Genomic DNA, 26,067 nt, shown 5'->3' with positions numbered 1-26,067 from the left:
AACTGCTGGCCACTTCTATATACCTAAAATTTTGAATCAATTTGTAGTTAACCATACCGTACGTCCTGTAATTTTCTTAGATTTTGTTCAATTTGTAGTTCATCAATGTGTGGCGTGCCAAAATATTTGATGATGTGAGAATTTTAATATGGGTATCATGTTGGTTAATTAGAACGATTGTATCTGACGAAATTGAGTTACAATACATTGTCTACTTCACGTGTGTCACAATATTGTGACGGAACAGATTACAACAATTTTATAATTTCAAGTTCAATTCTTACATTAAACTGCATCCGTCAGTACATTTATCGCAGTGAGTAGTAAAATTCTTAAACCAGTAATTGTCTTAGATTTGTTTTAGAATGTTTTGCAAAAATGAAAAGCAAAAAATTAAAATAAATTGTTCCTTTAGAGGAAAAGTGTTCTCCGTAACTTCGGAAAATACAGAAAGTTGAAGGATTCCTTTGATTTTGTTTTAACAGGATATCGGAATTACGCGATCCTTACCGTATATTACCACTTTGGTTCAACTTAACGCCAGACGTCCTACAATGCCACCACTTTGTATGTTGGCGATTGATATTATGCTAGTATTCACTGACCGCATGAAAACATCTAGAAAAAAGTCTGTACATCTGATGAGCTTCCACGTCCCACTGGGTATTACTTGTTATGGTGGTGATTTCTTTCTAACTAAAGTCACAAAAGTACAGCCGCTGCTGATGTAAAATAACCTTATATTTCTAACCACAGGTTTCTCTCTCAGGTCGTTAATGCTCCCTGAAGCTCGGAGCTGCCGTTGTATCGCCAATATTCCACAAGCAACAACCAAACTGTTTTCTTCTAGTTAGACTCGCAAAGAGAGAAGTCTATATAAAATAACATTGTTTTATTTTCACGTTGTAGCCTTTCGATTAAGTTATATTAATGTTTTCAATAGATTTGTAGTTGATTATACCGCAACTTTTCATTGAATTATGCTGGGTAAAAACCGTTTAATACTCACTAAAACGAAAATAACCATAACTCAAAAGGCATATTGCCATACACTAGTGCATGCGAGAAACATGTAATGTGGTTGTTGATTTTTTTCTGTATTTTTTTTGGCTAGCGGTACACCCTGACGTGTTTTTACTGTATTAGTGCAGAGTGAGACAATTGACAATGGTTGACGCTGATGGGGTCTATGTAACGATATATCTTGCAGCTTTCGGTGGCCGGGCCGATGTACCTTGGATAGGGATGCGTAATCTTTATGAAAGTCTTGAGCTTCGTGTTCGCGCATGAATAAATTCTACGAAATTATCCGCCGTCAACAAATTAGTTTGCAAGGATGCAATGGGAACGGTCATGGAGCTCATTACTGCAATCTACTAGGTTGATTTTACATAAAGATGTTTCGTCTTGCATATTAATATAGTGGCTTTGGCAGGACACACATTTCCATACTGTTTGGTTGTGTTGAGCAAGAATTTATTTTTGTGTGCAATTCTGGTCTACTGAAAACACAGTCCGCTGTAAAAATTTGGACACTTTGAAATTGCCATTATGTGCATTGCTGTTCACATAAAAAATGTGGGAAGCATCTGTCAACAATTGTATGGTTAACTATTAGAAAAAGCCGTATAGTAAAACCTCTATTTTTTATATTTAGAGTGGAGGAGGCTTAAGGAGTCGCAATAGGATACAGACTGATAAACTTCTTCACAGCTACGGGAATTTGCTGTACGCTTTGGATAAGGTCAATGTCGGGCAGTTTTGAACACTAAGAATTTCCAAAAGGGGAGAAGTACTTTGTCCTACGGGATTCTGGAAAGTACACAGTACACCAGAAAACACAGAGCACAACAGCATATTCTATGCCACAATCCAATACTCATAACAAGCACTAAGTTAATCAAGTGTCAATGAAATAACGACTCATTACGTGCAAGAAACATTAATGCTATTGACAAAAGAAAAATAGCTTGTTTGTTCTAATAATCTATATTGCTCAACTTATTATTGTATGTACTCGGATGTTCAAGCAATACCACTGGAGCAGTTATTAAAAATAGTGTAACCCGAGAAAGCAAGAGATGATTCACAATGAAAAAAGCATAATCTTACACATTGGTTTTTTGTAACCAGCGACCACATTAATAATACTAATTTTTTATCAGTCTATCAGTTTTAGTATGCCATTTCGCACAAAACAATTTTTTTTTTTTTTTTTTTTTACAGTCGTTTTGTTTTAAATAATAAGCGGAACGAGAAAAGTCAGTTTAAAGTGGGAAATATAAGACGTAACATTTCGTTCCTTAAGATATGGCAATTTTGTCTTTAACCCCAATATTACGAAATGTTTCAGATGATTTTTTTTTTTCGATTTTAAATGCAAATTGGTGACGAGGAGTGGGGAAGGGTCGCCGCAGGAGAAGTCGGGTTCCTTCTGGTCGAGTCAGGCAGCCTGATCTCCCCCGATTAGGTGGAAGTAAAGACATGCGAATCATGCTATCTTTAGTGGACTTCCATTCTAACTCGTCGCAAAAGCTAGGGCTTAATGAGATCATAGAACGAAGCGGCAGAAGCTTGGAACTTAGAGTCACCCCGCGCCAGCATTGCGCTCGTTTTATAAGGGGGAGCCAAGGCGTCTAGACTGCAGCTGAGGCTATGTGGACGCACGCTACAGACAATTCCAATAACCATCTATTGTGCACCGCCACCTTTGTACACTGGGCGGTGGAACGCGTTCTGAGCACACGTGGTAGCGCTCCTCTCTGGAATAACAGACGCCACGAATACGTCCACTGTGTCTACGTACACAGGGCATTTCTCACTTGGGTGATCAGCTCTTCAAAAGAGTACAGGGCGGTTTCAAGAGGAGCTTTAATTCGCTTTTCTTCTATCCATTTCTATTCGTTTACAAACGAAGTGATTCTTCATTAGCGTAAAGTTTGGTGCTGGTAAAATGCAGAAGCATGACGAGTGCATGGCTCCACTGATGACAGTATTTCAAGACACAGGATTGGGGAGATCTTTGACAGCGTTCTATAGCTTCCCCGAGTACGTCCGAGCCATTCTCGCGAGCATTGCCAGATAGGAGACAATTAAAGTCGGACAATTAAAGTAGTTTGTTTTATTAGATCAAAGCGTCGACCTCGGACAAAAAGATACGTCATCCTTGGGAGGGGCGCTGGAGGACGCGGGTACACTCTTAAAGGCTCTGTTATACTCCGACGTTGAGAGCAGCGAACGTAGCGTAGCGCTGACCGCGGGCATTTGATTAGCCGGCGAGCAGGAACTCGATATCTGCGACCTATCAGTATCGGCGTGCGCTGCTCTACACCGCGTGTGCTACGCTCGACGTCGGAGTAGAACACAGCCTTCATAAAGTTGGAGCGACTGCTCTCCCACAAAACACGTTGGAAGGTCAATCACTGCAATACATCGAAGTAACTTGATGAATGACGAGAGAGATAATATGCTCACACCTAAAAGAAAACAGTCTGCGATGTAGCAATGAATACTGGGAAGCCTCATGGTTAGTGCCACAGCGAAGAAAGTTTTTATAAAGGAATAAACATATCTTCAGCCTTATCACTCGCCGATTTGCCTCCATAGATCGCAGCGATTGACGATTCTAAGTACTTTTTGGGGAAGTAGTTAGTCTGAATTTCTTGGAGAGTAGCTTTTTGAACGCTAAAGTACGGCAACTTTACTCTTGAGCCTGATCGAGTAAACTTTGGAACGCGAGTTTTCTGTCGCGAACACCAATGCTCAATTCGTAATCCCCCCCCCCCCCCCCCCCCCCCCACCATCAGGGTCGCTCCCGGCGGTAGCTGCTGGCGCCATTTTCGCCACCGTCGAGTTGACTTCGCCGGCGCGGGCTCGTCTTAATTTTGAAAAAATACCGCAGGTATGCTAAGTGCCAGGCGATTCTCCTTTATGTCGCGCATTACTCCGGCAAATGCAATTCATCACAATGCAACCATATATCACGAAGAAAAAAAAAAGAAGGAAAAAGAAAGCTTCCCTCAATTTATAGATGTTTGTAGGACAAAAGTTCTCTGGATTCATTTCCGCTATACTTTGCTCCGGAAGTAGTAGGTCATGCATGAAACCGCCCTAACCATGCCCCGCAATGGAAATTGCGGTTTCATTTCCGGTGCATAATTTTCAAACACTATCCTGAACAAGTTTAGTCATTTGCTCTACTTGATTGCATGTATGCAATAATTCACCAGGGTCGTCTTAACCGTTTGCAAATCTCAGAAGCATGGCGAGTGGCCTAACAACAACGGACTTCAAGAAGTACGCTCGGGAACATATTTCGGTGGCAGGAACTCATGCTTAGTTATTCTTTTATTTTCCCCAGTTCATCCGGCCGCATTCGCTGGAACTATTTCAGCCGCCGACGAGCCATCCTTCGGAGCGCCGGCCTGTCTTACCTAGGAATCACCGTGGGCACGTTTGAAAATTGAGTTAGAGCCAATGCTCCTTTATATTTTTGGCTTCTGTGGTTGGTGCCTTTAATCATAAGACAAATAAACTCGAATGAACGGTAAAAACGTTCCTTTCACATATTAAAAGACCTAGGGGGAAACTTCATCAGTCACTGGCTGTTTTTTTAGTACATCTTATAATACAGAAAACATGTGGTGAACACTGCTAATGCGGAGGTATGTGCCGATTCTGAAAAACAACCTGGGAGGTAACAATTTTTGTGTCTGTTGTAAGCACGCCTAAATCAAACAATAAAAATACGCCAAAGTCCTGTTCGCACTAAACGTGTTGCACGGTATACGCAACGTGAAACCACCCTATAGACGACACAGCGAAATTTCAGTATTGATAACCGTAGAGAGGAACAACACAGACGTTGTCTTCTAGAAGCTATGGGCAAGAATTATTAAAAAAACGAATATTCCGTCCTTCACACAAACTTGCTGGTTGAGATTACGGCACACGTTCAGGAGCTGAAGCTCAAGTTGTCAAGGAGATTCATCCCTTTGCAATGGTTTCGAATTTATAATGTTTGGTGGCTTTTTGGCTAGGAAGTATTAATAATTCGTTTATTCCCATCTACATTGATGGTGGAGGTCGAGGAAAAAAGTTGTCAAATACAGCTTGACAAGGCACTCGAACCCCTAAATAGTCACAACAGCAGAGGTACCGGAAAAAATGCTGCTTTATGAGAAAGAGCAAAACGGGTGGAAAATATAGGAGTACAACACACATATCAAAGACGATTGAATGATCCTGAAAATACTAAACAAACCCCCAGATCACAGGTATTTTACCTATCCAGGTTTACAAAATATTCTCTAAGTTGCTTAAATGTCATTTTAATGAGATCCAACTCACATAATCAAACTGGTTGAGGAATTTAGGCAGCGTATGTCTAATAATCTGAGAGCTGTAATTTCTCTTCTGCGCTACCATCTCCCAGTGTTCTGCGTGACAAGTGGGCTAAGCCGGTTCGTTCACAGATAGATGTGCGAAATTCTAAGAAAACGCTTGTTTATGTGGATTTCCAATTTGAATGTATCGCTAAGTTTATAGTTTTATAAATTGCATGTATTAATAACGCGGAGAGGCTGTGAACAGACCAGCTGTATGAGAGTCAAACGAGACACCACCGATAAACCTCGACACCCTTCGTTCTTGAATCAGACTGATAGTTCGAGTGTTCCACCCTTCACACAGCATTCTAAAAGAGAGTTTTAAGAAACGATAAGCTCAGATCTGTTGTTGGTTGAGAAGTAACTATGAATATTCGGCTGCGCATTTTTACCAAGCGTGCAAGGGGTTGCAAGAACGCGCTTTTTTCTACGTTAGCTTCAAAGCTTCAATGTTTAAGTTTTACGTGAGTTCTTCGCCTCTTCACATGTGTACATTTTATGTAAATTTTCAAAGCGTCGGGTGAGCAGGGTTTCAAAACAAAACTATCCGCAACAGCTACTAGACGCTTCAAAACACCCAAACGTGACGTAAGCTACAAGCTGTATCTTTTTAAGCTTAATATATTGTTTAAAAAATACGTGAAAGCCACACTAATGTGGTTTGTGCAGGTGATTTATACGGCCAGGGGGACATAGTATATTGGCTAATAGTGACGATAAGTCGGCGAGTTAACTAAAATGTGTTAATTAACCTTTAAATTATTGAAAATAAACATATGTCTGCAATAAAAAACTTGCTTAGCGTCATTTAAGACCACTAAGCCGGTCAATATTAGAATAACTTGGAGAACGTGGGAAGCACGGTAAAGTGCTAAAGTTAGCAATCGTGAAGCAGAAGCAAAGCTACCGGTGCGATAACGTTTCCGCGCGGTTTATCCGCCTCTTATCATCCCCGTTTTCTCACCCCAGCCTTATGCCTGATGCACGACTGGTAACTTTAGCGCATTGCTGCGCTTCCCACGTGCTCAAAGTCTTTCGAAAAATTACTGACTTAACGGTTTCGATGATGCTCAGCAAGCCTAGAACGTGAATCGCATGTCTATTTTCACTAATTAAAAGTTAATCAACAAATTTTAGTTAATTATTTAACTTACCGTGACGATTGGCACCCTATAATATGTCCACTTGGCCGTGTAACTCACAGGTAAAAACCGCATTATTGTAGCTTTAACGGCTGTCTTACTTTTTTTAAACAAAACTGTTAAGTTAAAAACACCCTGTATATGCCCATAGGAGTATATCACGGGCACGGTTCATCGTCTTACGTGATCGCCAAAGATGAAATATTCGAGAATATGCAGAAAAAGGGACAGTCCTTAAATGAATGGAACGGGGGTTACGAGGCCGCCGAAGAACCAAATCTTTTTTCGGAGCCGGGATTCGAGCTCAGGTGTCCCAATATCCAGTCCGGTATGTGAAGTGGAGAGGCTAGCATACCCGACGGGATCTTGGTAGATCCGGAATTCGAATTCCAGCTCCGCCAAAAATTCTGTGGTGGCTTCGTAACTATTGTTCTATTCAATCAAGTACGGTTTTTTATCTGCATATTTTTGAATAGACAAAAGTGTAGAGATGGGTATAGACCTTTTTGTATGAAGTGACTCCTAATATGCGAGTGAGTTCACAAGGTAGTAAAGCGTCTTTGTTAAACGAACATGTTCAAATAACACACACACACACACATACACTCACACACGCCAGTTCAAGTAGGTTGCTAATTCAGTCTCGTAGCTTTTTCTCTCTATTCTAGTTTAGACGAGACGTAGTACGTTGGTTCTGGGTCGCCCCCAAAAACGATTGTTTCGAAAAAAAAAAGAAACTTCTCGTGTGCACTGCTTCTGCGCACCAAGTCCCTGATGGGCGACTGTTGCCGCTCGCACAGTGGACACCCCCTTTAATATTTGACTCAAACGGGACACTATGGTTCCGTTCTTTGCCCTTCTCTCTCATTCGGTTTCTGAGAACCTCAAGCATGCCTAGGAACATCCTTTCCACAAAGCACGCGTAAGGTCTGACACCACCTGCAGCGAACCAACTTTCCATGGGCCTAATGACTTCTAGCTGTGCGCGCCAATTAGCCCCGAGTAGGTTTCAGTCCAGAGTGGCTGCTCGTTAGACATGTGGTAAGTTGCCTGCCATCCCCGTGACGCCGTTTAAGAATTTGTAACTGGTGAACTTGCCAGTGGTGGCTACAGGCCTTTTAAAAAAAAACTTGCTTCTACAAAAAAAAAAAAAATCTCCCGCTCATAATTTAAAGAAAACAATAACAGATTGGTTCGAATTAATGACAGATTTTGAATATTTCATTTCAGAATAAGATTTTCCAAGCCTCAACTTGTATGCAATTCAATTTGTTTTCTTGTTAAAACTATCGCGTATTCCGGAACAACCTTATCAATCGTTATTGCATGCTCATTAAATTTTAGCCGAAATACATCTTGTAACCGTGATAGCATATATATATATATATATATATATTATTTATATTTGTACATCAAAAACCTGAGTTCACGACATTCAATCGCAATTTACTCCCATTCTTTTGAAACAAAAACTAAAAGTGTTTATTTTTAATTAACAACTATTATTTTAATTTAGGCATAGTCACTTAAGTATAGTTATTTTAGTTGTGATTTTAGAAATAGTCACGTGAAGAGTTTGTTCACGTGACTTGTACCGCCAGGAGGACATTGCATAGGGGGATAATCGCTTCGAGCAGTGAACTAATAACGCAAAATGTGTTAATAAACTTTCTGAATATTGAAAATAGGCGTATGCTTCTAAATAGAAACTTGCTGAGCGTCATTAAAAATCACTAAATAAGTCATTTTCAGAACGTCTTCGAGCACTTGAGAAGCACAGTAGTGCGCCGAAGTTACAACTCGAGAGCAGGAGAAAGGCTACCGGTACGGTAAGTCGCCCGCGCGATTTTTTCGTCTCTTATCACGGCCCTAGCCTTGTACCTGTTGCACTTGTCGTAGCTTCAGCGCATTACTACGTTTACCACGCGCTCAAAATATTCACAAATATTATTGATCTAGTTCTTTTGGATGACGACCAGCAAGTTTCTAAGTGAAACCATATGTAGATTTTCCCCATTTAAAAAGTGAATTAAATGTTTAGGCTTATTTAGCCGACTGATTGTTACGACTAGTCCCATATACTATGTTCCCTTGGTCGTATAAGTCACCTGCACAAACCGCAAAACGTAGCTTATACGTTGTTTTGTTTTAACCAAATTTGTAAAGCTTAAAACCAATCTATATACTTTTATACAGTCAGCTTGAGACTTATACGCGAATACACGAGAGAAATTTGGTGACGTACACTTCTTCCCAGGCGTGCACATTGTCTTACGTAAAAGCAGCGACAGAAAGTAAGGCTTCGCCATTAGCGAGAAGTAGAAATCTCTAATGATGTCTGACTTGCGTGCTCCAAATACAAACGTGGAATTTCCGTTGACCCGGACAGCCCTAATGGAGTTCGCGTGACCGCCGCTTTCTCTGGTTATCCGTCAGCCGCTTTTCGGAGCATGCATCGTGCTACAAAGGCAGCAGCGCTGTCAGTAACACTTTTAACGTCTCGCAAGTAAACTGGGTGTAGCAAAGTGATTTCACCCTGCGGCGTCCAGGCTGGGGCGTCAGAAAAAAAGCCACGAGGGAAGCCTAGGATACATTAAGCTTTTAAGAAAGAGGTTGGAATGAACTGCAATCTTTTTCTATTGATGCAATGCGGCAGTCGCTTTTATAGCTTAGAACGCCGAAACCACCCGATGCGGCATTTTACCTCTTTAAACTAGTACCAACCGCACATTGGTAATAGCTGCACATCTTATTGCGGTGAGGTTTCTACAAACCGCTGACTTCACTATCAAACTCAGACTTTTTTTTGTTTTTTTTGCATGAGGTGAGGTTTACTTTAGCGCTCCCTATTCCTACTGTTGCACAGTGGGGGGGGGGGGGGGGGGGGGTGATCGGTGGCCAAGTGGGCTAAAGCGCACACCCAGCTCGACGCGCGTGGCGCGAAAACTCGCGCTGCAGAACCCCGGGATGCTGGGCTCGAGCCCCACCCCTGCCCGTTTCGATCTGGATGAGCATCGTACCGGCGTGCGGTCGTGTATCACTACTGCGTGGTGCACGTTAAAGACCCCAGGCTAGCGGTTGTACTACACCGGCTAAATTGCTCATCTCCAGCGAGTGACTCGTCGCAACTTTAAATGGCAGACCAACTACACGCCGTATAAATATCCCCAAACCCAATTTGTTGCACAGTGGTGAACTTAGTTGGCCCGAAGTCTCGATTATTTGCCTTTTTTTCGTTTCTAGGCGAGCGGGAACACTGGTCACGCCTAATTTAGTGCAGTATATTCAGCAGGCGAGCGCTTACAAATTTTAGTTGTTAACTTTAATTGCAGATCTAACTTGCACAAGAAGCATGGGAGAGAACAGCGTAACAAGGCTTGTTAAACTAAGTTTTTTTGTTGTTTTTAATTTGGTCGCAGACTGTATTTTTATGTTGCAGAGTTTAATGGTAAGTCATTTGGGGAACAAGTCTGGATACGGAATTAGAAAGCTTCAGAAATAATGGGGAGTAAATTGAAAATGTTCTTTTTTAATACTCCTAGGCTTTTGAAACTAGAAGTGTCTAGCCCCCTATATATGTTTAACACTTAGCAGATGGAATGAGGTTCTCCTAATATATTTTTTGAGAACTCCGAGCATCATTTCTAGTGAGTAGTGTGGCTCGACTACTATGGTATCAAATTTCAAAAACCAAAGAAGAATAAAGTTGTTGGCCAAGATAATGAAGTATCTGGACAGAAGGCCGCTACGTGTACACGAATAACTAAATGATTTCAGCGAAAACACGCTTCTCGGTTTTTTCAAATTACTTTATTGCAGTTTTTTAATTTTTGGTGCAGCTTAAATGCTTTTTACCGGCATTCAAACACTGTGAATTCCCAAAAGAACCACAAAATCAAAGGCAAAAAGGCAAAAGTGAAAAACAAACAATTGTCCTCGTGTAAAAACTTAGAGAAGGTATACGAAACTCTTTGTGTATCCAACACGTCGAGAGAGGTAAGATCAGGAAGATGCTGTGTTACGAAAATAAATAAAAAATAAAACGGCACACACAATCGTAGGTGTGATGCATCGAGTGCCTCGCCACCACCCGGTCTCACAGAGAGTACACAGCGCTGCGTTCTTTCATTTCTGACAACGTTGCAGCTTCTTTTGTTTTTTATCCGTAGGGGCCAGATTTCTTTCACTTATGGTGTTTCGTGTCGTATTTCTACATTTCTCTTTTGTCTGGGGGTTGTACCTTGTGTGATTCGGCCGTATCTTGATAGAAGGCCCCGGTGTTAGTCTCGAACATGCCGCCGAAGTGGTTCTTCCCTCTGTGCTACAGGCCGTTTGTTACCCGGCCCCGACTGCTCCTTCGCTCGGCAGGGGTTCGGTAGCAGAACGGTGTTTTGTCAATCTCCTCGCTTAGAAATTTATGTATCTGTAGTTTGTGTCCCTTTTTGCTTCCTTGTATTCTTTTGTGGCAATTTTCCTCTCTCTACACAGCCATTTTTTGTTCTTTTTTGTCTTCACATGGTGAAATTGATTCCACGAGCGTGCATTTGTGAGTGTCGTGGCGTCGCTTGGCTTGTTTCCCTCGATGGTGATAAACGTGATGGTGGCGAGGTGAACAGCAAGTTTCTTTGTGTGCGCAGTCAACCACAAAAGAGGACAAACTTTGCTACGGTGTTGATGTTGTTTTGCATTGAGTCTAGTAACAGTCTACCTGAGGTGCGCAAGGTTGTTCGAACTACCCTCTCTGTTATTTACATCAGCTGCCGAAAAACTAGACGTGGCAAGTTTTGAGCTCGTCTTATTGGTATAAATAGGCGCGTATAATTTGTTTGTTTTAGGCTGCCCTGTTTTTTGTTTTGTTTTTCTTCTATGACGGTTTTATAGGATGTATGTTTCCAATTGAATGTGTCAGTCAGAGAAATATGGTTTTTCGAGGATAGTTCTGCGTAAAGAACAGGTCAAAACTTGGGTCCTTCAAGCAGTATTGTACTTATTTCCAAATTAGAAAAAACTAAAAAAGAATTGCTCAATTAAGTTATTTGATTACTTGAAAAGCAAATTAAATTAACATTACTTTAAAAACAAGCATCCGTAACTTTTCTGATTACTTCAGAAACTCATTATCAGAAGCAAAAAAGAAGAATTAATGTAAGATTGATAGTACTTCGTAAAGTAATTCAATGTCCCATATACCATAAAGAGGCACAACCGATAAAGCTTGATGTGCTTTCTCGAGTTAGAGTGCATAGCATTGGAACAGGACAGTTGTCCCATAGGCTTACAAAGTAAACACCGAAATGTAAGGTTGCCATCGCCCCGCTTTTTAGAGTGCAGCTCCTATGCGCCCGTTTACGCGTATAATGGCGTCGCCGTCGGCGTCGGCGTAACCGCCCAGCTAAATTTAGCGGGAAATTAAATTGATGTTGACGTCACGTGAAATCAATTTTCCCGCTAAATCCAGCGGAGAAACTAAATTTGATCATAGGTTACGTGACACGATGTCATGTGACCTCATTTTCCCTGCTAAATTTAGCGGGGAAACTGAATTGGTGTTGCTTTCACGTCATGTCATTTTCCCTGCTAAATTAAGCGGGGAGTCTGAGCTTGTATTGAGGTCAGGAGAAAGAAAGGAGGAGGGGAGAAGAAAGTAGGGAGAAGGAAGAGAAGAGGAGGAGAGGAGGAGGAAACAAAGGGAGGAGGAAAAGCAGATGAGAAGGGGAGGAGGACGGGAGGAAGAGAAGAGAAGGGGAGGGTACGGAAGAGGAGGAGGGGCATGCACTCCCCTCAATACCCTCCACTCCTCCTCCTCCTGCTCCTCAAAAGCTGCGCTCCAATTTCGCATAACAAAGATATGTAAACGTCTTTCATTTTTGAACCCAAACAAGCCTGTCAGCTGCTGCCACAGTGGCAGAGAGTCACGACTCTTAGCTATCGCAGCAGCCATGTGTCTGCCCCGGGAATAGAACAGATTCGCGAGATTTATAGATGTTCCGACAACTTAACCCGGAAAAACTCTATCCTTCCAAGATTAACAAATAAATGGCGATCTATTTCTGCACTCACACTGAACGGGTGTTACGAAGATTCTGCTAAATATAGTTTGGCGCATGCGCTTTGATTATACCGTTAACTTGTGAAGAAACTTACCCATGTAAAAAAAAAAAAAAACATATCTATGCAAAGCTAAAAATACAAATAAATGAAAGTACGAGATTTGTTCCAAAATGTCAAACGCAAAAAAAAAAAAAAATTCTGACTTTTGTAATTAATGCCCATCTGTAGAGTAGAATCATGGGGCTATAAATCTTAACTATTGTGGAAATCCAGCCACAAAGAGCTCAGGGTTTTGACACACATTAGCCCTTACATTATCTGCTTTTCGTTCTCTTGAGGGAAAAAAACTGAAAGGTTCTTTGAGCCTAATTTATATTTTCGTTTAAGAGAAAAGGGGTGGACTGTTGAACAGCTAGTAAAAACGCAGACGCTAAATGAACCGTCGAACTTTGGATACAAAGACTTTTGTAGAAAACCCGAACCTGACGGACCTAACTCGAAACACACCAAACCCCTCTGTAAACGGCCCCACACAAAGCTTTTCCTCCTCTCGTACATTTACAGATCTCGGTAACAATCCTTCCATTCCTTGTGGTTCTGCATTTTTAAAATCTGATCTAGTTACATATCGCAGCACTGGCTCGGAATGTAGTGACTAAGTAATCCTAAAACCGGAATTCGAGATGGGAGAGGGGGTTTGTAATGGTTACAAGTCATTTTATAACCAACAGAATCAACGAGGTGACTTTTGCGATTACTACATAATAAACCGTAATCAAACTATTATTAACGTATTTTAATATGTAGTCGAATACTAGTCATTTGATTACTTGTAATAAAAACCATACAAGCCTACTTAGAGCCAGGGTGGTTAGAATAGCTTATGGAACCTTCCCTTGATGGTCAGGTCTCCCTATTGTACTCTCATAAATGCCCGACTAGTCATAAGTATTTTTATACAGCGACTCTCGTTGTGTTTCTTTCTGCAACTCTCATGCAAAAAAAAAGAACAGAAATGTGGCCAAAATAGCTTCATTGGGTAGAGCGTTGACTTAGAACAGGCGGTGTTGCAGGTTTAATTCCAGCTGCCTTTTAAAAATAGCATGTCATCCTCTCGGTCAGATGTTTCCACTGGAAAGAAGCGATGACGCACACATTCTAGACCTTTTTGTGCACACATGTTTTAACAGCATGAACACATACGCCGCTCATATATTTAAGATGGGCAAGCCAAACTCAGCTGGGCCATTAATTATACGCCACGCAGTATTGACCTCAGTCCTGACTTCGGTAAATTAACTTTTAAAGTTGGTAGATTGTTTTTGTTTCGAAAATTATATCTAAGAGTCTTCCAGCATGTTCAAGCGCTTAACGAAAAAAAAAAATGGCTCAAAGTATTTCATCTTATAATCCTAAAATGTCAAGTCAATATTTATAGCATGGTTTCCAAGTCCTGATGACAGGTTCCGCACAAACTTTAATCCGTCTTGCTGAGATGATTGATTCGGTATACCTAATTACCTCTCAACTTGAGTGCACTTTGGAAGTTTATATACGGGGATAATCATGGCAGTTTGTATGGTTTTAAGCTACGTTTAAACGCATTAGGATCCCGGACATGGAAGGCATCAAAAGAAGACTACATATAGGCTTTTTTTCGTATATTTTTGACTTAATTTGAACGAAGTTTGCAACTAAGCCACGTCGACGAGCTCCCACTAGTGTATGCATTCCCTGATTGCCTAGATTTTCAGAAAAATGTCTGATCTCAACCTTCGCTAAAAATATTAGTTTACGTATATCTTATTTTTTAGACGTTACTATTGAGCGTATCTTTTTGCACTCTCGGGCATCACGCATTACGCTCCATCTTCTTTCTAACGTCAACGTATTTCCTATTTAATCGTTGTAACGTTCATCTTTCACGGAGCTTCCTATAAAGAGGACTCACATAAACTAGTGTAATAATCGTGACAAATAGAGCTTTTTAATCTCGTATCAGATCCTTAATCTATCAAAAATTAGTAGTACCATCCTGAGGATCACAAACATTGAAATTGATATACTTACTACGTGCAGAAGTAATCGGCCAGACGAGTTTGAGTAAATTATCAAAGTAAGCAATTTCTAGTTCTCCAGAGTGTTAGCCTTCCAATGCGAAATACATTTTTTAGCTTAAATTTATACTTTTTTGCTCCACTGTTCAACTTCAAGCTGTTGCAAACAAAGGAGACTATTCGTGAGATCAATATCACTCAATCATCCTTTGCACCTGCTCCTATCCAAGGTTGCAGTCATGCTCCATGCAAGCAAAGAGAATGGGAATATTGGTTATGTGGGAAGAGATCCAACTCATACTTTCAGAAATTGAATCACGGTTTGAAAATAACACGTGCATGTGATCTAAACCTCAGCTACTTTCGCCTCTGTATGTGCGTTTGAGGATTTCATTTGCAAATCTTGGGCGTTCCATTCTAGTTACGTGAAAAGGAGCTATCGAGTCTGCTCCATGCTACTTTTGGTTTTTGAATGTTCGGTGAAATCGAAGGGAATTGCTCAAAACTTAAAACTCACTTCCCGCAAAAATGGGCGGCATATTATTTGTTACTTCAAAAGATATATTTGATTAAGATGTCCAGGTTTTTCTACACACCTTTGTAAATAGTGAAGTACAAGTTAAAGCCAATACAAAAATGAATAAAAAGAGCAAGAAACCAGAAACACACGTACCCTCTGCGACGCTGTTAACGCGATAGCAATGTCCAGCGCTATTTGGCACTTACCTACAAAAGGGCACTGGCTCGCATCAAACTTTACAAATTATGTTTTCCACAAGTGAGCATCCCCCCCCTCCCTCAAGTAGTAGGTTTGACGTCAGCCTTTCAAAACTAGAACATGGGAGCATTATTTGGAATCCATGGCAAGATTATTTAAGTAAAAAAATAGAGTCTGTTCAGAATAGACCCGTACGTTTTATTTTTAGAGATTATTCCTTTACGTCGAGTATGACAGCACTAAAAACAAGAGCTGACCTTGTTCCTTTATGTAATAGACGCAAAGTATCACGACTGAATTTTCTTCATTGCGTGTATCATTACAACGCTGACCTTAAAAGTCAGCTTTTACTTCCGGCCCATGAAATTGTTCCTCGGCATGACCACAGTCATAAAATTAGGCTACCCTTATGTCGCACTTAGCATTTTTCAGAGTCGCCCTTGATCTTGGCTTTCCATGAATGGCATGACCTCCCTGAAAGTGTGGTTGATATGTCAGACTGTGCACAGTTTAGTAGTGTAAGTGAAGAATAATTTATGTCAGTGTAATTTTATACGCTCTCTGGTGTGTAGCTGTTGTGTGTATAGTATGCTGTGAATTTGTGCTCGATCTGTCGCGTGCTGTTTTCAATGTTAGTGTTTTCCTGTTTTTCCCGCAAACATTTTCTTTTGTCTCTCCCGCCCCTCATGTAATGCGCCGGGCTCTTTGAGGGAAAAAATAAACGAAATGAAATGAAATAAGAAACAAAAAATAGCTGTCACATGTTTGCGTTCACAGTGTCGGGCAGTGTAGGTCGCCTTTTCTGATGCAATTAGGGTGCATTTTCTCAAATTCCTCCATTCTATGCTGGAGAACCCATCGAAAAATACTGAAAACCGCACCTAACAAAGCGTCACTCCGAGTCACGTGTCAAACTTGTGCTGATACAAATAAGAATGAGCTTAAAACCAAAGACATAAATAGCGAACGCGAACAAATCAACCAAGCAACATCTTATAAATATTTTACTGCACCCAATTCACAAAAGAGTGGAAACAATCAGCAGAAATGCCGTAAGTTGTCGTCTCAACATCGTTAAAGCCATATTGATCAACAATCACGGTGCTCATTTCTTTATTTATCACAAATGTAAAACGAATCATTATTTGTACCAGTTAACGATAATGACGAATTTAGAAAACATTAACTAGTATCTTGCATGTACTCAATACTTTCGTATTCTTTTTTATCAGTTTCCTTGTTTACTGTTCTTGATGGGTTTGTCTGTCAATTCGGAGAAACGCTTCTAGACGCCAATGCGACAAAAGACTGAGGGAGAGGAGGATACGGGAACGCGCGGGGCCGTCAGAACGTCGAGCTCTGGCTTCAATGAATAGGGGGTAGACTCAAAGCTAGCTACCTTTGTCTCGACTCTCTCTTCGGAAGCGTTCGATTTCCGAACGCCTTCCAGTCAGAGCTGGTCCGACCGAGAAAATAAAAACCCCGCTTTTCGACCCGCACAGACAAACTACGCATCGCGGAAAGCCGAAGCTTCGTGACAATGTGGCGTTAGTGGTGGTGATAAAATGAGAAATATTGAGTGCATGACGTTACTTGAATCGAAAGATACAAAAAGAAAAACAGTCATTTATCGACGAGCCGACGTCCGCCTAAGCCTAATATTCATCAAACCGAAATTTGAGACTGTTGAGAACTATATCAATCATCTTGGTAAAAATAATATTCCTAGCAAACAATTGAAAACAATATCGCATTTCTAACTGGCAAGTTCTTTTGTTTTTTCACTGAAATAATGGCCACATGCACCTACAATCTCAAATTTCAGTTTAATGAATATTAATTTTAAACGGACATCGAATCATTAAAAAAATCATTCTTCTTTTTTACTTTTTAGTCCAAATAGTCAAATGCGGAAACTTACGCATTTTGTCACCACAGCCAGCGTCACATTTTCACGGGGCTGTAGCTTTCTGCGATTAGTAGTTTATGGCTTCCGGTCACAGCAGTCCAGTTTTGCTCGATGTAACCCAGTATAATATAAACCAAGCTTTCCGGGAACTTTAGCATCGCATTCCCCTGCGCTTTCCAAATCCTCCTGGTTAGAGGGTAAATGTCCTTTCTTACTCAATTTAATGTATTTCAACAACCTCACTGCAACAGTGTAAGGCGCAGTGCAATAGTTTTGTTTTCGTAATATTGCATTAAAAAAAATGGACACGCGTGTTTCATTCTTGCTTCAATAAACGTTACTAGACCAATAGTATCTTCCTACCCGAGACTGAATATATTCAAAATAATGCTCAGTATTAACGAAGAAGCGGTATGCGAAGTTTCAGCGTTTTCTTTTGCAGTGCTTATGACACCCAGTGAGTCCTGCGTTCTAATCCCTTTCATGTCGTACTTTGATGAGGCTGTGAAATTATTGCAAAAACGAAGGAAATAAAGAAATATATAAATGCATAAATAAATATGCGAAACTCACGTTACAAAATGGCCTATTTTCATATGAGAAGATCCATGCTAACCATCACCTCAAAATTTCAGGGTGATTGTTTTACGTAGAGAAGTTCAAGCGTAAGGTATCTTTACACCATACTTCTAGCCTAAAACAATGATTGCCAAAATGTGACTTTCAGGGAAGGTTTAAAGTAATATCTAACATCTCACATGTCAAATATTGAACCTAAACACTGTTTTGGAGCAGTGTTTTACGTGCACCGGAAATATTTTGGAACAAATGCAACTAGATTATGCTTTGTAAATTTGTCTAAATGAGTCCAAATTTCATAAATCACGAAAGAAGAAACACGGATAGTTTGTCGCCTAGAACATGTTTCGATGTTTCAGAAACACACACACACACACACACACACACACACACACTCAGCTAAAATTTTACTTTAGGCATATACTGATAGACAAAGGCGTTTCCAAAGCAGCTGTCGTTTATTTATTTATTTAGAGTGCCCTGATGGCAGTACACTAAAAAAGGGAATTAGCTTAAAGAAAACTTTCAAAGTCTACTAAGAAAAGTCTTAACCAAAGCAGTATGGGTGATGTTAGCAGACAAAGCCGGATGGCGGTTCCAATCATTCGACGTCTGGGGTATACAAAATACCGAAGAGATGACGTTTGAAATTTAGAAATACCCAATCTTGTAAGCGTTACTTGAAAAATAAGTAATCCATTTCAATTACAAGTACTTTTGGTTAAATGGTATTCAATTAGGTTACTTAATTACTCGAGAAGAAAAGTAATATGTCGTTACCTGGAAAAAAAAAGAAGGACCGTTACCTTTTTGATTACCGGAAATATTCAAATCGACTGTTTTTTTTTTTTTGTTTTTTTTTTGCCGATTTGAAAACGGGTTTTTCGTACTCATGGTAATAAAACCCGAGACTCGGGAACACAGAAGAGGACGAGCACAACACACCGTCTCAACTTACCATGAGTCATCACCGGCTCGCTTGTTTTTAAGTATTATTACAGTTTTTCGTACTGTCCAATTTTAGAGAGTTTTAGGGAACCGTTTTTGCACATCCGTTACGCTGCGATGGGTGCTGCGGTGCGAACTGCGCATTCTCTAAAGCAGAACACTCGCGTATTCACAGTTCGTACCGGAGGGCTCACCGTACAGTATAGGATATGTGTCAAAAGCGGTTCCCCAAAAACTCTCGAATATTGGATAAAAATTACCGAACTAGGAAATGCTTACTTTCTTAATCCGCCAATTTTGGTAGACCATTCTCCCGTCAGAGACGTGGTTCCAGGACTCCGTGGTAGGAGAGTTCTACAGAGAGCCCCATTACGAAGGGGAGGTAATAATAGTAACCATTACAATTAAATATAGTAGTACAAAAAATAATAAAATAATATCGTGATTAGCTCCTAATAAATGTATTCAAATGATTACAGATCACCCCAAAAAGTAATCGCTCACAAGTAACTTGATGACATCTCACTAGTGTACCATACAAGTCTGGGATTACCGGCGATCAATACGAGAAGGGATGTAGTATACGGTGAATTTATTAATCTATGAAAAAGTGCAGTATCTTAACGCAAGATTTTATTAAAATGACAAAAACAAATGAGTTTACTACGATGCACTAAAGTCTGAGCTACAAACGTTTTTCATGGTAGTAATGCTGGCAGTGGGGTACGGTGAGAGTTGATTAGGATGACGCTTGTTGAAAGATTTTGGACTGATTCCATTGGAGTGATTAGCGATGAAAGACTGGACTCCCACACAGCAGCAGCAGCGGCATATTCTAATTTTGAACTCATAAGCATTTAGTACGACGCTAGTGTCACATAAGGCGGAACGAGAAGTAAGTTTATTTTCAAGTGTTCTAACTACGGCTAGCACTCTTAACCACATGTTGGACGCGAACTTTCCAAGGAAACTTAGTCGTCCAAGGAACACCAGTATATTAATACACAAACACTGAAGCGAGATATGGTATATTAAGATGACATGCATGATGCAGAGATTGAACACGGGACACCTTCACAGATTTGCATTTGTTAGTGTTTCATTAAGTACTGGTCGAACCAATAAGATAATCGATTAAGGTCAGATAGTAGCGAAACGACATCAGGTATATCAGAAAACTTTCCGATGGATGACGCAATCGTCGGCTACTTGACTATTGTAAAAATGCACTTTCCGAAATGCTGCGCTTTTATTACGAATCAGTTGGATAACAAAAACATGGGACTCGACCGCTATAGTCCCATCCAATAAAATTCAGACAAGCCGTACAGCCCAAGTCAATCAGGTTAACTCTGACCAGGCACAGCGGACGACAGCAGTCAACTACCGTACTTACTGTTGACTCGCATGCCCCCAGAACCCTACTGAACCAACTCAAAGGCATTCAAGGGCTACCGCTCGGATCAACTCAAACAAGAGCGCCGGCGACAAATTAAACCAAATCGGGTTAGGCGACCCTAATCTATAACACACTCTCCGAGTCATCGCAAACCGCAAACGCGACTAAAAATAAAAATTAAAACAAAAACGATGTTGAGTTCTACAAACAATTTGTGATTTTCTTTCTTACGTTACGCGCTTTTTTTCTCTCCACGTGGAAGCGAGAAGTTATCAAAACAGCAGCCGCCTTCCGCCTGCTTCGCGCCAGTGGGAACAGCGTCAGCGAGAACACAGCACCGCCGCGACAGGTAGGGAGGTCCTACGCTACGTTCGTCCCTAAGCTGACCGTGGGGTAGGAGCCACGCGTTCGCCAGACCAATAAACCGCCTCCCTTTCATCACATGACTCTGCTCTCTTTGCGCTGGTACGGTAGGTAGAAAGAGAGAGAGCGTGATCACGTGACATAATACAGGCGTATGACTGGTCCCAACGAGCACGTAGCTTCCACCGCACTGTCAGCTTACGGGTGGACGAACGGCCCATAGTCCCTGGTTCCCTTCGCCCCAAGACTCTTGTAGGCCGGAGGGAGTCCTACATCGATTTCTGAGCTGGTCTCCAGCGCCTGCTTTTCTTCCCTCTCCTTTCCCTTTCGAACATTTCGTTTTCTTTCTCTTTTAGGGAGGCAACCATAGCCGCAATACCAGAAGGGCGGATCCTAGAAAAATATCTTACTCACGTCTCTCTCAGCTCTTTTCTCTTGCCCTCTCTTCGCCTGCCTTTGTTCGTGGAAGAGGTGTGCTTTCCGTTACCCTGGTTACAACGACTATGCGTGCGTGCGTGCTTCTCGTTTGGAACCGTAATCTTTCCGGGCTCATTCCGGTGGCACCTCCAAGCCCCTGTTGACATTGTTTTTACTCTATCCGGCCGACGGTGAGTGTTTTCAAAGCGCCCCCGTTTCGCAGGGGACTGGCGATTGTCAAGGAAGGAGAGGGTTGGAATGGGGGGGGGGGGGGGGGGGGGAAGGGTTCCCGATTCGGGCCTGTAAATTTTTTTTCGTTCATTCCTAGCGGGCGGCGGGTTGTCTCGCTTTTTCGGAACATTGGAACAGCGATCGAAACTCATCTACAGGTTCGAGTAGCGTCCGGCTGCAACCGCTGCTGCCTCCAAGAAGAGAAGGATATTGGTCCCTGAACGCTGCCAGCGCCCTCCTCTGCTGCAATAAGGCTTTAACCCGGCAGGTGCCTCCCCCCCCCCCCCCCCCCCCGCCCCCGGTTTCTTTTTCTCGTGTTGTCTGCTTCCATTTTCGCTTAGCTGCATCGAGCTATTAACACCCTCCATTTTGCACATTGCCTGCTATGAAGAAAGCCGGATCGTTACAAACACCCGCGGAGCGTGAAGATTTTTTTTCCCTAGTTTATTTGGTGGACATTTTCACCGCCTCGTTATTTCGCAACTTTCAGCGATGGTGGGACCGCTGTGAGAATCGCGCTGCCTAGCTCCTGGGCTTCCGAGTGAAGGTGCTAGCCTACCCCTTCTGAACGTGGAAGTATCTGGTGGAGCTCTTATATCTCTGGTGTTTCACAAAATTGGAATCATTTACGCGTCGCGGAGCCAACCTCGTACTGCTGTTCTACGATGATCATCCAGATGGCAGCCATCTTGGTAGGAACTAGCGCGCCCCTTATAGGCAGTGAGAGTTGCGAATTTGGGTTTCTGTGTGTGGAACGAGGCTTTCCTTCATATAGGCAATATTTTGCGTTTTTTGTTGCACGTCGTTAGTAACAAGCGTTGTGTATGTATGAGTCTTGCCATCTTCTGTTTTGTTTCTGACGTTTTTTAGGGCTTAGAGAGTGCTTTAGTGAAGTTCGTGGGGAAAAACGCTAAACGACAGCGTGGATATTGCGTTCAACGTCATTGAGTCTTATGTTGCTCTGCCTTCCTCTCCCTTTTCGGTAAACAACTCTTACAGGTAGACGCTTCTAAAAAGGACGAAATCTAAAATGCAGTCACTGTCGGGCTTGCTGGTTAGAATTTATAGATTGTGTATTAGCGCTTACGTACCACTTACGTACACCCAATTTTTTTACCCCCCCCCCTCCCCTCATTTACATACGATTTAAAAGAAAAAGGTCAAGACAAGAACGTTGCAAGATGGACATTAATTCCACCTGCTGGCGCATGGCCCCCTGCAGGGAGCCAATTTAAAAAAAACCCTGATGGGATTGCACAATAAGCATTGCTTTATTCTTTCTGCTCATGAATAGGTACAAAGACGCTTGTTCAGCGTTCAGTACATCACCCGAACACTGGAAAATATGGAGACGCCAGAGGAGAAGTGCCCGATAAAAGCTGCCCGGCAAAGGAAACATTAAACGAAAAAAAAACTTTCATAACCCACGTACTTTGTACCTTAGGTATTGAAATTTTTCCGCTCGTAAAAATACCCGACGAGATCATTTTTATATGGTGACGGAAATATTAGCAATATATAAGCGCCACCAGATGCTGACGAAACTTGAACCCACTCTACATTCCTTTCGACTGTTCTTTTGCTTAGAAACATAGCTCCTTTTTAAAGGAGTGCTTTGGAAAAGAGGTTTGGGCTTTAAATATAGCGAACATTAACATCGTTCATTGGTAAAGAAAAATAGTATAACTAAAGTCTAGCTTCTACAGTTATAATAAAGGTACATACTATTCGGCACGGACCTAAAAAAAGTGCTACAAAAGTAGACTGGTTGCTGTCCGCTTTAGCATCGCAGAAGTCATATAGTCACAAGCGCCAGTTTCAACTCTAGCGTACACTTTAATACCTGTGTGGTTAGACCTAAAGCTAGCTAGCTCTGTCTCCACTGTTGAACTGATCAAACACCTGGGCTACAATGTAACATACCTTACTCCCATTTCATCAGAAATTCCACCTTAGAGACCACTACCCAGAATCAAAGTTGATGCGGTTCCTACAAATATGCGTAAAATAAGAGATACAAAAGGAAGAATCGATGGAATTAAACGCTTAGCAAAAGAAGCCGAGCACTTAAACACAACAATCTATTATACGAACGCCACTTTTAAAACAGGGAAATGCACGCTAGCAATATGGCCAGAAAGAAATCATGACGCGGGAGTTCCAGCGAGTTTCTAACCCCCTGAACACTGATGATAGCCATAGCCACGGCCATAGCCGTGTTCATCAAACACGAGAAGGAAGAGGCCATAGTGAGAACGGATAGCCAACATGCCTGCCGAGTTTTTCTAGACAATGAACTACCCACATACATCTACAACATTCTGCGACGACACATGCACAAACATCTGCTGCTAAAAATTAGGACCAAATAGGTGTCAGAGCACCAGGGTTCTGATAAGGAAGAGCCGAGCTCATGAGCTCACCCGCGAACCGAATCCGAAACCCCCTCTGGCCTGGTCGGCAGTGCAAAAATATGAACCGAAATCGAAGAGAAAGTATACACATAAATATAAAAAAGACGTTCTTGGGGATAGAGGGAAAACCTCCGCTTTTCTACCCCCACCCTCACACACTCATTCAGAAGAAGAAGCGTCCCTCATACGTAAAGCGCAAACACACTCTCCACTTACCCCGCACTATATCCATTGCATTAACAATGCTGCAGGTCGACCCGCCTGCTCCCACTGCGGTGTATACCTCTGTAACCAACATACAAACTCTGGGACGGCTTTTCAGCCCACCAGAGATTCTATCAGTCGCTCTCCCATTTACCCCACCACCTCATGCCAAGCGGCTGGGAGGAATGCTCCTCCTCCCCTCGAGAGCTTCAAAAGCTGTGGTGGCTACCCCTCCTTCGTCGGTGGGCGACGGAGCTCCGAACATAGCTACCGAAGGCCTGTACCTGGGCTAAGAGTCGAGGAGCACCTTCGATCTAAATAGGAGTTATCTCTTTCTTTCTTTTTTTCCACTACACTCGTCGAACGGGTTCGAAAGTAAACGCGAAACGTCGGACGCCGGCGTTCGCATTCTAACGCGTTCAATGGGTGCAGTGGAGACAAATAATACCTTTGGATTCACTATGGTGCCTGTAACGAGTCTCCGACTGGTGCGCGTACTGCGTCCAAACAAATGGTCCCTCGATTTCCGCCTTATGACGTCAGAAAAGTGGCATGCTGTCGCCAGTCGCGATCCTGGTGGTGTCCCGGCAGCTGTGGTGCACGTGGCAGGCTTCCAGCGTGGCAGTCCACGACATTCGAAAGCAGGGCACTGCGACTTGAGTTACGTTATTTGTAACTACTTCGGGACAACCTTTGATCTATGGGAGGGATAGGCTGCTAAACAGAACAATGGGAGACGCCCTCCAGACATGGTGTCTGGAGGGCGTCTCCCATTGTTCTGTTCCTCTGCACGCGTCGAGCGGCTTCGAATGCGAAAGCCAAACGTCGGACGTCGGTGTTCTGCGGTGTCCAACGCACAAACGCCCTTGTTTGCCTACGTTCTTGTCCCCATGTTTTTCTTTGCGCTTACCTACGTGTTCCGCGTCCTAGCGCATTCGATGAGTGCAGTGAAGACAAAAACACCCAGTTCTAGGTCCACCCACTAATCATTGGAACCAGAGCTTGGCATTATGACATCCCCACGCGCTCTCATCTCCTCCCCTTCCTCAGTTTTTCGGCGTATACCACCTAGAAGACTTGGCCTGCACGTGATGCCATCGCTAGGGGTTCCCCGAAGCGGCAAACACGCAGAGTTTGGGTGAGGGTTAAGCCAAGCGAAAACAAGCTGCGTTCGAAAATAGCGGGTTCCAGCCTTCGTGAACGCGACCTCTACAGCATCCTCGCGACCGGGATTTTTACAACCCCTATTGGAAAACCCCAAAATAAACAGCGTATTATGGATATTGGTAAACAATATGTTTTTATTGTATTACAATACGATATGGACAGTGTATTGGAAAACATTACATTTATTGCATTGTATTGCAATAAGGGTTTGTTATGGGATTCCAATATCCATAATACGCTGAAAACAATGGAAACCAATACCGTATAAACCCTAATTGGATCCCCATGTGTCTATGGGGATCCAATAAGGTCTGACGATTCCAGTGTACTTAGCGTATAATGGATATTGTATACCAATATATTATATCGGCTACTAATAAAACTATATACGAGTTGGAATATCACGTTCAGCACGATATTTCTTTGCAACACAGTCTCCTCTTGTGTGTATTTCTGAGTGATAAAATAAAAAATGTTGCTGTTGTCAAATTATGAATAAAGAAGCAAAACACTGGGCTTATCCAAACCAAATATATTTAACATATTCCTGAACTGGAGAATCTGGCATTTACTGCAAAAGAAAGTTAATTGTTTAGGACCCTCATTCAAAAACTTGATGTTTGAAAACAGGATGTGAAATCCTCACCTTTTAATGAAAACGGCATCTGCTAGCTGTAGCCATATAGAAACTGCAAAATAAAAATGTGTGATTAGTTCGCAACAAGTAGCAATCCTTCACTAAGCCGGATAGATTCGAAATTATGTGTGTTTGATTGCGGAAAAATAAGCTTCAATTCCACTGCCACCGGTCATTCTGAGCTCCGTCAATTAAATATACCTATCCGCTCGTCTGGCTTCACTATTCCTGTTTCGCACCTAACTAGAGTATCTGGAATGCTCACCTTTGAGGAAAAAGAAACTGGTGCTTGCTTGTAGGCCGTGGAAACTGGAAGAGAGATTTGTGGTTAGTTTCATTCAAGTAGCAATTACATTGAGTAGCCCCGTAAAGTACACTAAGTCGGAAAGATTAAAAAAATTACATGAACGGGATATAGATAACCTCTTGCGACGTAACTGGGCA

General features: G+C 42.0%; 1 protein-coding gene across 1 annotated transcript in view; it reads right to left on the bottom strand.

The window, feature by feature from the left end:
- LOC120840960 (neuronal acetylcholine receptor subunit alpha-7-like) overlaps positions 1-26,067 on the bottom strand; it is a 122,631-nt gene that overhangs the window by 70,899 nt on the left and 25,665 nt on the right. The gene's annotated exons all lie outside the window — the stretch shown is intronic.

Source organism: Ixodes scapularis, unplaced genomic scaffold, assembly GCF_016920785.2.
Source record: "Ixodes scapularis isolate PalLabHiFi unplaced genomic scaffold, ASM1692078v2 PGA_scaffold1__304_contigs__length_218370807, whole genome shotgun sequence".
NCBI classification, from domain to species: Eukaryota; Metazoa; Arthropoda; class Arachnida; order Ixodida; family Ixodidae; genus Ixodes; species Ixodes scapularis.
The sequence above is the reverse complement of the archived record's forward strand: the minus strand, read 5'-3'. Positions and strand labels throughout refer to the sequence as shown.